General features: G+C 42.0%; 1 protein-coding gene across 1 annotated transcript in view; it reads left to right on the top strand.

Annotated features, from left to right (window-relative positions):
- Prkn (parkin RBR E3 ubiquitin protein ligase) overlaps positions 1 to 12,885 on the top strand; it is a 1,200,313-nt gene that overhangs the window by 607,104 nt on the left and 580,324 nt on the right. The window lies entirely within an intron of this gene.

The following is a 12,885-nucleotide window of genomic DNA, read 5'->3' as shown; positions in this document are numbered from 1 at the left end:
CTCCAGCATTAGTGAGACCTTATTTCAAAATCTGGGGTAGAGAGTTATTTGAGGATGACATCCAGGTTAATCTCTGACCTCCCCATGTATACACATTCGCATGTGCCTATTCTCGTGTAACACACACACACACACACACACACATGCTCAGGTTGAGAGCTCAGTTCCCAGTACCTCCCTTCCCTGAGGTGCCATTTGCATGCCCATGTTTCTCCTGAGTTTGAGACCATCCAATTCTAAATTGAGTTTCCTGCAGCCTCTTCCACTGGGTTAGATTGTTCAGGAAACCCTTACTTCCCAGAGACTGCCAGCCGCAAATCTTATTACCATACAACAGGAACTTACCACCTGGAAGATCCCAAGCAGTCTAGGATCTACCTGCTGGGAAGCAAGGACACAGACCCAAGTGTGTATTTCAAAAGTCACCTTGAAATGTCCCCGTTTAAAAGTCCTGCAGTGACATTCAGACGTGATTAAAGAAAAGTCAGAGTAGATCTGGTTCCGAGTCTAGCGAAAGGAAAAGGAGACACAATGCTGATCTTTCCTCAGTGCCTGTAGTTCTGTTTCCGTTCCACAGCTGTCAGACATTCATCTTTGGCCTCCTCTCTCTCGCCTTGCTGTTTTCTGAAATGGTGGGAAGTTAGAAAACTTAAGATGGCTAATGGGCTCTATGACTGATGCTATTCACTGTTCCAGGTACCACTCCCCTCTTCACGACACACACTTCAGATGGTGGGGGTGCTTCTCGGAGACCTTGTGCTCCAGAGTTGTCTTTGAGATGATGTTGTCCTCATGTTTATCATTTGTATATTGTACTTTCAATTCTCAAAAACCTCAGGCCAGTCCTACTCTGGCTGTATGCATTTCTGGAGCTGTAGACACTGTCATGGCGCCAACACAAACGTCAGTGTTAATTCACAAATGGTCACAGCCAGTTGGCAGTTCATGTCTTCTCTAAGGAGCAAAGTCTGTCAACAATAACAGGTACAGTGTGTGAGCTGAATAATTAGACAGGTCTGCTCTCGCAGTCTGCCAGGTGATCACAGAGATCCTGAGAGCAGAGAGCAGACCACAAACTAACATTCTCCATCACATTGGGGCTGGGGACCACAGTCAGACTCTTTATGAATGAAAGAAAGAAATCTTAATAAAAGTAATGACCTACATGTCAATCACAAATGTCAAATCATGATGCAACCTTGTGAGCTTCCCACTGGTGTAAAATTAAAGTGTATTGTTTTATAGAGCAGAATTCTTAAGTATAATTATATGCATGTGTATGAATATGTGTAATTATACTATATATAACAATAGATGTGATTATATAATTGTGATATGAGTGTGTTGATATATATATGATCAACAGATGGAGTAATAAATAGGTAGATGAAAAGATGGTTGATCTATCTATATATATATATACATATATATATATTTATATATATATGTATATATATAAGTATCAACTATCTTATCTCTTGTATAAGACATCTTGGACTCTCTATATATTTATAATTCAAAAGAGCAGAGTTCCTAACCTATTCGTAATTGGTATTTATATATTTAAATATAGTCTAACTAGATCATTTCTAGTAGCATCCAGATTTAACCTTAGTTATTGAGATAATAAATACAGGGACTGAGGAGATGGCTCAGCTGGTAAAATGCTTGTACTACAAACAGAAAGACCTGAGCTTGAGCTGCAAAATGCACATTTTGAAAAAGCTAGGTGTGGTGCCACATCCTTGTAATGGCCCGTGTGGGTGAGGCTGGGAAAGGTAGATTTCTGAGGCTCTCTGGCCAGCTAACTGCCTACTTGGGTGAATCATAGGTTCAGTGAAAAGCGTAAGATATGAACAGTTTCTGAAGAAAGACACTGAAATCCACAAACCCTCTGAATCCACATGCACGCACACAAAGGAAACAGCACATAAAAATACAGTTCACCTTAACTCACTGTAGACGGGGCACTCTGAACTGGTTCAGATGCATGGTAATCGCTGTTATTTTATGAAGGAGCATGGTATTCATTCTGAAGCACACCTTAGCCTTTCCTAAATGATCAGTTCACAGGGAATATGTTTGAGATTAAAAGGGGACACAACCAGTTAGAAGTTTCTGCACTAGTGAAATCAATTCAACTTTGGACAAGACAGAAGGCTTCATATTTGCTATGCACTTTCTTTTATGTTTTGCCTTTGTCAATAGCCTTAACATCTGAGATCATGTCCACACTGTATCTGTCTGTATGTTGGAGAACACGTTTTTACCTCATTTATACACACATAGGCTAAGGAGAACCCAGAGGTCCTGATATCAAGCATGTCTGCATTCCATCCTGGAGGCATGAAGTCCTACATTTCCCTGCCAAACCCATGGCTTCAGTGGTATGTTTGTGTACATAAGTCATTTCTCAGGCAGCTGGGAGGGTGTCTCCTCTCCCTTCATACCTGTCAGCTGGGTGTCCAGGCTCAGAGATGGGCATCTCCTCGGGTGAAATGAATTATCTCTTTAAAGCAACAAATGACCATGGTCATTATTAAAATATATATGTATGTATTTAACAACTAATAGAAAAAGAGGCTATGAATTTGAAAGAGAACAAGGAGGGATGGGTGGGAGGCTTTGAAGGAAAGGGGAAAATGATATAATTATAATCTCAAAAGTATTAAAGAAGTAATTTAAAAAAGATTCTTTGTGTGATGTTAATCTCACTACTCAGAAACAAAGAACATACATCAATTTTATATTTATACAAAGTAATAGTTACTAGAAAGTCTGTGTCAAATTACATAGTTCCATTCTGATCATGTGATATTGACAGGAGTTAATTGTTTAGGACATATACTTTTTTCTTATCAAAAAGTTGAGGATCCCTAAAAATACTTCAGAGATTTATGTCACATGATAAATGATACTTAAAACTATCCCCTGACTATAATCAATAATTATTAAACTTGGCATAAGAAAGAGATTTTTAAGTCTTAATTCAAATGCGGTTTATTTCTTTCACACACACACACACACCATTGGGCTCAGTTTATGCGCTGGAGTGCTGGGTTGAGGAGAAGTAATGTCGCTCCCTAGTCTGATTTCATCTTCTTAGGAAATGTCAACACAAAGTGCAGAGTAAGCAAGAGATTCCTAATGCTGAGCAGTTTGATTTATAAGTCATTAACATATTTCCTTTCCATAAGTGTGCAATTGATGTTTAACTTGGTCGCATTGCTGTCCTCTAAAGAATCTGAGATTCTTCAGGCTTCATTAGAACCTCAAGCAGTGAGACAGGGAATTTATCTTGCACCAACTATATATTCTTATTTTTCTAGGATCTAACAGTAATGAAAAGCTGGGTTTTTGCTTTTGTTTTTTGAGGAAAGGTGCAGGTTTTCTAATGATTCCCCAGATTGTCACAAATGCCTGTCTGAATTTGTGCAACACGTGAGCTGTGGGCTTTCTGTTCTTGTATTGCTCATAGTATCTGCACTGTGAAGGGACCCCACTGACCCAAATATATGCTCCCACAGCAGTCTGAGTGTCTTCCCAGGGCTCCAGCACTGTCGGGGACTGCGGGTCACCTATATGTGGAGGGTGGCCAGTGAATGCAGAGGCAAATGAGGAATGGACCCATTCACCCCCTTGTGTTCTGCCCTGTGGCTCCACAAAAGACAAATGCTTGCTCTGCCCTTACACCGTTCTCCTCAGTCATATTTTCTTAGTTCTAAATAAAATTGAATTGTGAAAGCTTTGAAGTCAGACTCAGATTATGATTGAATGGTGTCTGAGCGTGACAAAATGTTCTCTGTTGTCTGACATGCTATTTGGTTGACAAACTAGAAACTCCTAAGGGCATTTTTCAAAAACCAATCAAGTATTCAGACCCAAGGACAGCTTCTATCTAAACTAAGTTTTGAGGGCTTGACAAGAAAAAAGTTTCCTGTTCTTTTCTGAGTTGTTGAGTTATTTTTATTATGATGGAACTGGAAAACATTTAGCAAATTTGAATAAACACCAAATTTTTGTTGATATATGAAAATGTACTAATCTAGGCAGTATTGTTTTTAGTGTAATATTTTTTGAGAATTTCATACATTCATACAATTCATTTTGTTCATTGTCACTCCCCACCTCCCCCATTTAACTCAGAAGTATAGTTTTTAAAGGTGCATGAGGAATGTGGGTACCTTTAAAAATACGTTTTTGTGAGTGTGTGATGCCTCGACTTCTCACAATACAGCTTTTCATTCTCTGTGACATAACCCATATTTTCATCTGAGTTATTTTATAATGTAATGGTAAAATAGATCAACAGCTATCTTCTCTATGGAGTCATAAAGATTCTTGGTTTGAGAAGAACTAATCTTTAGGAGACCTGGTAACATGGTCACACTCCTGTAGCCAAGCACCTCTGTGAGCAGTATGACTCCAGATCATACTGCCTTAGCATGGATGAGGAGTTCATTTATATCAGCGTTTGAGCAATGTAGTAATCCCATAATCTTAGGTATTGGGGAAACCAGCTCTTCACCACTCATTCCAAGAATCTCCTGGTCCATGTGAACCCCGAGTTGTTTTATGAGTCTCTGCCCTGTATTTTGTGCCCTACTTTGGATACAATAGAAATAGTGTGTCCATAGTACCACCGTAGTATTTGTCTCAACTGGGGATTCTATTGTGATCAAAACAGCCATGACCAAACGTAACCTGGGGAGAAAAGAGTTTATTTCCTCTTACATTTCCAGGCAATAGTCCACCAGTAAGGAAGTCAAACAGGAACTCTAGGCAGGAACTGAAGCAGAGGCCATGGAGGAGTGCTGCCTACAGGCTCATTTCTCCTGGCTTTCTCAGTTTATTTTCTTATACACCTCAAGACCACTGCCCAAGGGTGACCCCACCCATAATGGGCTAGACCCTCTCATGTCAATCATCCATTAAGAAAATGCCCCCACAGTCTTGCCTAGAGCCCAATTTTGTGGAGGCATTTTCTCAATTAAGATTCCTTCCTCTCAGATGACCCTACCTACCTTGTGTCAAGTTGATATAAAAACCAGCCAGCACAGTGTTTAAATGTGAGAGCTTTTAAATCATTAATTCCAGATGCTTTGAAATTTTCCATTAATGATTCTAAAACTAGACATGTCAGTAAGGGAAAGAAAGATATGACTTGATTATATCTTAGACAACAAAGAATTTTCCAAGGAATTCATCATGATTAACCAGTGAAAGGTATGCCTCTGAATCAGTAGGTTTTAGATCAGGAAGATAGGTTTATTTACCTCAAAGGTGGCAAAAGTATGAAAAATATTTTCAAAATAATTATAATTGGAATTCTGAGACTGGGAGGGAAGCCGGATCGCATGTCCCTGTAAACAGCACTGAACACCTCAGATGGGCTGGCAGATTAGACAGAAATGAGAGTGTGAGGGGATAGAGATGGGAGGTCACGTGGAGATCGCCTCAGTGCAGATACACAGGAGGCTAATGGAGGAGAAGAATAGGAGAAAGATGTGAGAGCAATGGGGCAGGAGAAAGAGGCCTGCTTCAGGGCCGGGAAATAGCCCTTCTGATCCTCCAAGTGGTGATGGATAGCTGGAGGAGGCCCACACTTCATCATGCCTTGATGGTGGTCATTAAGGAACCCTCCTCTCTCTTACTAGGGTCAAACTCGCTCTCAAAAAGTTATCAGGGGACCTGAGTAAATTTATTTTTAAAAATATATACCAATTTTTTAACTTAAAGCCAGTTTTCCACACTGAAGATTTAAAATGGGAAGTGTGATTATATGGGTGACCAAATTCAAATAGATTTCATGTGTTTGTGACCCACACGTGGGCAACACATCGACTTCTAATGGTTCGTGAGATCCTCACAGCCTCTGAGTGCTCTGGAGTAGACAATAACCATGGTCTTTGATGCTTATAGTTTGGGGAAACAAGCCCCAAAGAGATCTTTCAGGAGTCTTTTCTCTAGGTGAAGATAACATTTTTTCCTTAAAAATCGAAACAGGAAAAATGTGATTTGTAAAATCTGAGTCTTTCCATGGAAAGAAATACAGCAACCACCATAGCACATTTAATTGTTAGTTACTGTGCTCCCTCCAGCAGCCAAGGTGCTGACCTTGGAGAAGATTCTGCATGGAAAGGACAATGCTCCAACTCGGCTGAGCAAGGAAAAGACTGAGTGAGCATAAGTGTCTTTTCTGCGCCAGGCTGGGTATGGAAATGAGAATCTCACACACTGCTCTCCTAGCTGAGAGAACTCCAGTGTGCCCCAGACATCCAGACCAAAGATGGTTGTGCTGTGACCTACGAGTTGGTGAGGCCGAGCATGGGGCTGAGCCTGAAGGACTTCTCCGTGTGGACAGAGCCGAGGTCAGCACAGTAGGCAGCCTAAGTGCCAGGGAAGTACTAAGCTGTGCTTCTGGTTTGGAGAGAAGGGAAATCCCTTAACAGGCCATCAAAGAGGTGTCCTGGGGAGGCGGACTGGGGATGAATAGGGAGTCTCCACTTGGATGGGTGGGCAAGAAGAGCGCATTCATCAGATACAAGAATTGAGGCCAACAGGGATGCTAAGTGTGGAGTCATTTAGTGTGAGGATTTTCATTGACTGCTGCTGTCTGGTGGAAAACCAACCCTGTGTGCCCTGCTGTGCTGCTGCACACTGCTGATGACCTGGGTTTCTCAAGAAAGTGAAAGGCACAGGATGTTCCAAAAATAAGATGGGAGAGGACTCAGCCCACACTGTGTCATGCTGGTCCAGCAGGACTGGCCAGAGTTGAGGGGTCTGGTCAGTAGGTGGGAATCTGGCTACAGCTGCAGATGGGGGGGGACAGCAGCCCTGGGTGTGACAGGGAAATACCCAGAGTGTAATTCCTCCTTGTGTGTCACCTCTGACTCCTCCTGCTTAGTTGGGGGCTTTCACTAGAGAATTTTTATGTCATGGAATCTCACCCCATTGAAGTTTGGACAATTTCAAAGGCAGAGCAAGCAGGTGAGCTGGAATAGTGACAGCATAAGGAACCAAGAGAAAAAAAGAAATTTTAAAGAGAATAAAAATGAATTATTATTTTTTTTTTAGTTTTATTTTCCCCCCACCTCGAATCCTTGGAGTACTGTGAATCAAGGTAAATGAGCACTGGGATCTGCCTTTCTTAAAGCTAGAAACATAACAAACAAACGAGATTTTGGTCTGGAGTTGATTAGCAGTGCGATGCTCTTCTCGTATTGATGGGGACATTAAAAGCAGCCATATGGTGCTTTTCTGTCTTAACTGTTCACGTTTTCCCAGCATGTTCCTCAGCAGGAATCTGTTTACTGGCTGATTGAAAATCTATCTTTATCTACAACTCTCCATTATCTGCAGTGGCCAGAAGTGGCTGGCCCGTGGCAAAGGGCTCCCCCCCCCCACCTGCTCCTGGCCTTTGTGTCTCTCGCTGGAAAGCCCATAGCCTTCTGCTCTTGTCACCCACATCTCAAGGTATCAGATGTGTGGAGACACCGGGATTGTCTCATTCAGACTGTGGAGATACCCGTGCAGTTTACCCATCCTTCGAGACGCTTGAGATGGCTGACTGCCACCGAGTGTTGAGCAGCACCTGCCCCTCCTGGGTCCTGGTCCACCGACCCCTGGCCAGGTCTAGTTCTCCATTTGGGGAACAAAGATTGTTTATCACTTTTGGAATTTCACTTAGCAGGTTGTGACATCAGACTCCTTTCAGTTCTTGGTTCTTGAAAGTGGAAGGTCTTTGGAGATTGTAAGCCTGTCTTTATCTCAAGGTTTTTCCCGCCTTACTGAGAAGTATCTGTGGATCCCAACCCTGTCACTTTTCATAAGGTTGTCTTCTTTGTCCATCTTGTACCTACAGCCTTATAAAAATGAACCATTTCTGCGTGATTGTATTTCATTAAAACTTATACTGAGCCTCATAAAAATCCCAAAAGCCATTAAGTGGCTCTATATTGTGTAATTAAGACTCATATCATTTAGCACTTAGCACAATGTCCCTCTATGAAAACCTTTTCTGGGATCCAATTTAGTGTTTACAGTGATTATTAATTAGTACAAGGCAAGTATTTGAATTTGGACATTTTCTTGTTAAAACAATGGAAATGCTTTATATGGTCTCACTCTTAAGAAGAGCTATAGTTCAGCCATGCACTTTGAGGATGGAGCAGTTCATTTGAATAAAAGCAGAGAGGAAGGCCTTTTGTGGTTAATTATGTGACACAGAGCCATAAAAGCTCAGAGTCATGTGATGGCTTCTGCTGGTGCTGTAGACCCGGCTGCTGAGCCACACTTTGGGGTCCAAATGAACCCTATGGCCCAAGAGAGCAAAGCAAAGAAAAATTAGCCACACCAAAAACTTAGCTTCAAGTCTAAGAAGTTACAGTGAGTACAAATCAGAGCATGTGATTGGCCAGTGTGAGTTACAAGGCACTGTTGGAAGCAGGACAACACACTGAGAGCTAATTTATTTATCTAAATCTGCCACATTTTCTTCCCAACTTTGGCAACTGGGGTACTTTCTCCAATTCTATCACAGATGTCACAGGAGCCCCTCAAAGGACGCTGCAGGCTGACACTGAAAACAATGAGGAAACACCTCAGAATGGTAGAGCTGAGGTCAGTTTAGACAGGGGGCAGGGGCACGACAGGGACATGCCAGGCAGTAGAGGCCGAATAGCTGTTGAAAAGCTGAAGGGACAGTGTCTGCTCTCCCTGACAAATGCTGTTTTGTCTCACTGGGAGCCTCTGCGTATGTTCCACAGGCCCAAGACTTAGAAATCAGTTCAGTCTTGGAGACTAGTTCATAAGATAGCCAGTGCACCAGAGACTTCACCTATGGAGGTGATCCTGATTTTGGACCTTGTATTCTGGGGTCTAGTTCCATTGTGATCATTTCCTCACTCAGGGGTGAAGTATCACCCACTCTCTTCTGCCCCCAACCCCTTTTTGAGACACTGTTTCCCTGTGTAGCCCTGGCTGTCCTGGAACTCACTGTAGACCAGTCTGGCCTCAAAATCACAGAGATCCACATGTCTCTGCCTGCCCAGTACTGGGAATAAAAGCTTGCGCCACCACCACCTGGCTTCGGCTCCCCCTTTTTTTCTGTTCTTGTTCCCCTTCCTATTCATCACCACATCTCCTGAACAACTCCCAAATTAATTGACCATCACCAAAATGAACCAGGTATCCATTGTGGCACACTGGTTTTTAAATTTGCATGCAGGACACAAACATTAACACTAAAGAGACTCAGGTTCTATGTATAAATATATGTGTGTGTCTGTATGTAACCATGATAATTAAATAAGCTGTAAATTTGAGAGGGTATGGGGGAGGCATGGAGGGGAAAATGATGTCACTAGAGTATCTATATATGAATTATTTTTAAAGAAGCTTTTCCTAAAGATGCTGATGGAGAGAGAACTCCATTAGGGGTGATGACTAGGGAGCCCCATGCCTCAACCCTGCACCTAGAGTCCTTCCACTAACATCTGCCATTGGTGTGCACAAATAAGGATCCCACAATTCCAAGAACCATTTTCGAGCTTCCTTGGCAGTTTCTAAGGAGAACAGAGATAAGCGGTCTCCACCAAACACTGCCGATATTGCAAATTTGCTGTTAAGTGGTTTTTTAAGGGCCGAGGACAATAACCACCTTACAAAATCACCCTAGGTGCCCATCAACAGATGAGCAGATATAGAAAATTCGGTATATATACACAATGGAGTCTTAGTCAGCCATAAAGGAGAATGAAATTATGTTGTTTACAAGGAGATGGATGGAACTGGAGGTGTATTAAACAAATAAACCAGACGCAGGAAGACAAATACCACATTTTCTTTCATTTGTGGATCTTAGACCATATATAGATACTATAGCATGTGTCTGTGTGTAACAAGCAGCAGATTGGGGAAGTAAGGTGGGAGGAAGAGGAGGGAGGATGGCAGGCAAATATGGTCTAGTATGTGATAAATGTAAAAACATTTGCCTTTATAGAACCCGGTATTCTGCACAGAGAATACACCAGTTAAAACCACAGGAGTAGCATTTGGAGTATTTTTCACACACCAACAGATGACTGTTGAATCTTCCATACTGTTCTGTGTGGCACACAACTCTGGGGGATTAGGCACATTCACATAAACAGTTCTCTGTTTGCTTGTCTCACTGTCCATTTGAGTGCTTGTGTGTGATAGTTTTATAGGCTGTGGGGCAAATTAGAAACCAGACAAAGATTGGGTGGTCAGAGGAATCAGCATAGAATTGTGTAGACTTGGAGCAGCTTTGGGGGCATAAGCTAGTACTGTCCCAAGTATGCCTTTATTGAGATAGTGTCAGCTAGACACACTAAGACTTTGAGTCAACCCTCCCACAGGCATGTACAAGAAACACTTCAGTAATTATCATCATGTACCTATCCATTATAACCACATTATGTCTGCTAAGGTTCTAACTGGGCCCTAAGATTTTGCACATTACTTGTCAATGACATGGCCATCCATGACATGACAGAATGGCTTATTTCATAGCAGTTGCATTTTTACAAAAGGAAAAGCTTAATATGAATCTCCCATGCAAGAGCTTGGTCAGGGAGCCAGGGGAACTTTATCTACCAAGGATATCTAACACTTTGCGTTGGGACTTGGCCTTGTCATCTGCATCTGTGTTGAGCCTCATTTATAGCTGTCCAGGGATGCTTGTGGCCCATGGCCTGTGGGTTCAACATACTTGTAAGACTAGTTCTGACAGGCAGAAATTAATGACAACAAGATATCAATGCCTTTTAAAAGTAGGGTGTGTGTGTGTGTGTGTGTGTGTGTGTGTGTGTGTGTGTGTGTAAGAGAGAGAGAGAGAGAGAGAGAGAGAGAGAGAGAGAGAGAGAGAGAGAGCACACTGGGTATGTGCAGTAGCCATAGAAGCCCAAATAAGGAGTTACAGATTGTTGTGAACACCTGATGTGGGTACTGGGAACAGAACCTAGGTTCTCTGAAAGAGCATTAAGTGTTCCTAGCTTTCAAACCACCTCTCCAGCCCCAATACCATACATTTTTAACTGTCATACTGAAAGTGTAATTTAGAGTCATTATACTCCATTGTTACTGAATTACTTTATTTTCATGATAAATGTTACATTTTCTAATCATAAGAACATTGTGTTTCTTGAAAACAAATAGTTTGTTTACTTTTACATAGAGTGTAAAACTCATTTTTATCAAATTACCTAACAGTAATCACTCTGAACACTAAACTTAGATTTTTCAGTCGGTTTTCAGTGTGTGTGTGTGTGTGTGTGTGTGTGTGTGTGTGTGTGTGTGTGTGTGAACATAAACAGACACTGAAAATTGGGTTGTTTTGTTGCTCAAACATTTTCTAATAGTGTTTCATGTAATGTATTTTGCTCAATTCACATATTAAGATGTGAAGGTCTACACCAGTGGTTCTCAACCTTCCTAATGCTGCAACCCAGTAATACAGTTCCTCATTTTGTGGTGACCCCTCAGCTATAACATTTTTTGTTGCCAGTTTATAACTGTAACTTTGCTACTGTTATGAATCATAATATAAATATCTGTGCTTTCCAATGATCAACGATCTTAGGTGACCCCTGTGATAGGGTCATTCAACCCCAAGGGGTCTCAACCCACAGGCTGAGAACCACTGTTCTACATGCTAGTGGCTCCTGCTTGATTCTTTGTAAAGAATGTATAGTTGCTAAGCATGGAGGCTAATCTGCATTCAGTTGCACATACAGACATTGACGACCTGCTCCCTGTCGGCCTCTATAAACTTGTCTGGTCAATGTCAGACAGACCCTGGAGCAGAATGGCTGCCACACAAACACTGTGAATCTCAAGTTCTAGATGCTTCACTCCCAAAGAGCTGGCAAGGCTGCCCCAGGTTCCAGGCACCCTACACCCATGAGAAGGTGATTGTATCAAGGTCTTAACCCTCCAAGGTATTTTTATCCTTTTTAACCTGGGTCAGTTGTGTAGGTGAAACACGGAATCTTGTGTTAAATTGCTCCTCTCCAATTACCATAGGAGTCTCTACTGTTCATCTTAATGGTTATTTTCTTATCTGTTTTTTATAATTATAGATAAATATTTCTTTTTGTTGTTGTTTGGTTTCATCTTATTTTATGAGTAAGGACTTCATTTAGCGTAGGCAGACCTTGAATTTGTTATTAAGATGATGATAATGATGATGATGATGATGATGATGATGATGATGACGACGACGACGATGATGTGTACGGCTGATGGCCAGCATGTATGTCTGTGTACCACATATATGCAGTGCCTGCAGAGACCAGAAAAGGGCTTCAGAGTCCTTGGGACTGAAATCACAAATGGTTGTGAGTCATCATGTGGATGCTGAGAACCAAACACAGGTCCTCTGGAAGAGTTAGCAGGTCCTCCTAAACACAGCCATTTCCCCAGCATGAATTATTGATCCTCCTGCCTCTTCCTCCTAAGTGTTAGGATCACAGCATGCACCACATCTGGCATAAATTGTTTGTGTGTGTGTGTGTGTGTGTGTGTGTGTGTGTGTGTGTGTGTGTGTGTCTATATATGTATGTGTGTGTCTATCTGTGTGTCTGTATGTGTCTGTGTATGTCTCTGTGTATGTCTGTATGTGTCTGTGTATGTCTCTGTGTGTGTCTGTATGTGTCTGTGTGTGTGTATTTGAGTATATGTGAGTGCAGGTGCACACATCCCAGGTCACATGTGCCGAGGTTCCAGGACAACCTTGAGAGTCCATCTCCACTTTGTCTTGTTTGGGGCAGTGTCTCTCTTGTTTCACCACTGTGCTGTGGCACTAAGCTGGTCCCCAAGCTTCTGGGGACCCCTGTTTCTACTTTCCCTCTCACCTGGAGT

Source organism: Onychomys torridus, chromosome 19 (assembly GCF_903995425.1).
Source record: "Onychomys torridus chromosome 19, mOncTor1.1, whole genome shotgun sequence".
NCBI lineage: Eukaryota > Metazoa > Chordata > Mammalia > Rodentia > Cricetidae > Onychomys > Onychomys torridus.
Note: the sequence above shows the minus strand (reverse complement) of the source record. Positions and strands in the feature narration are given on the sequence as shown.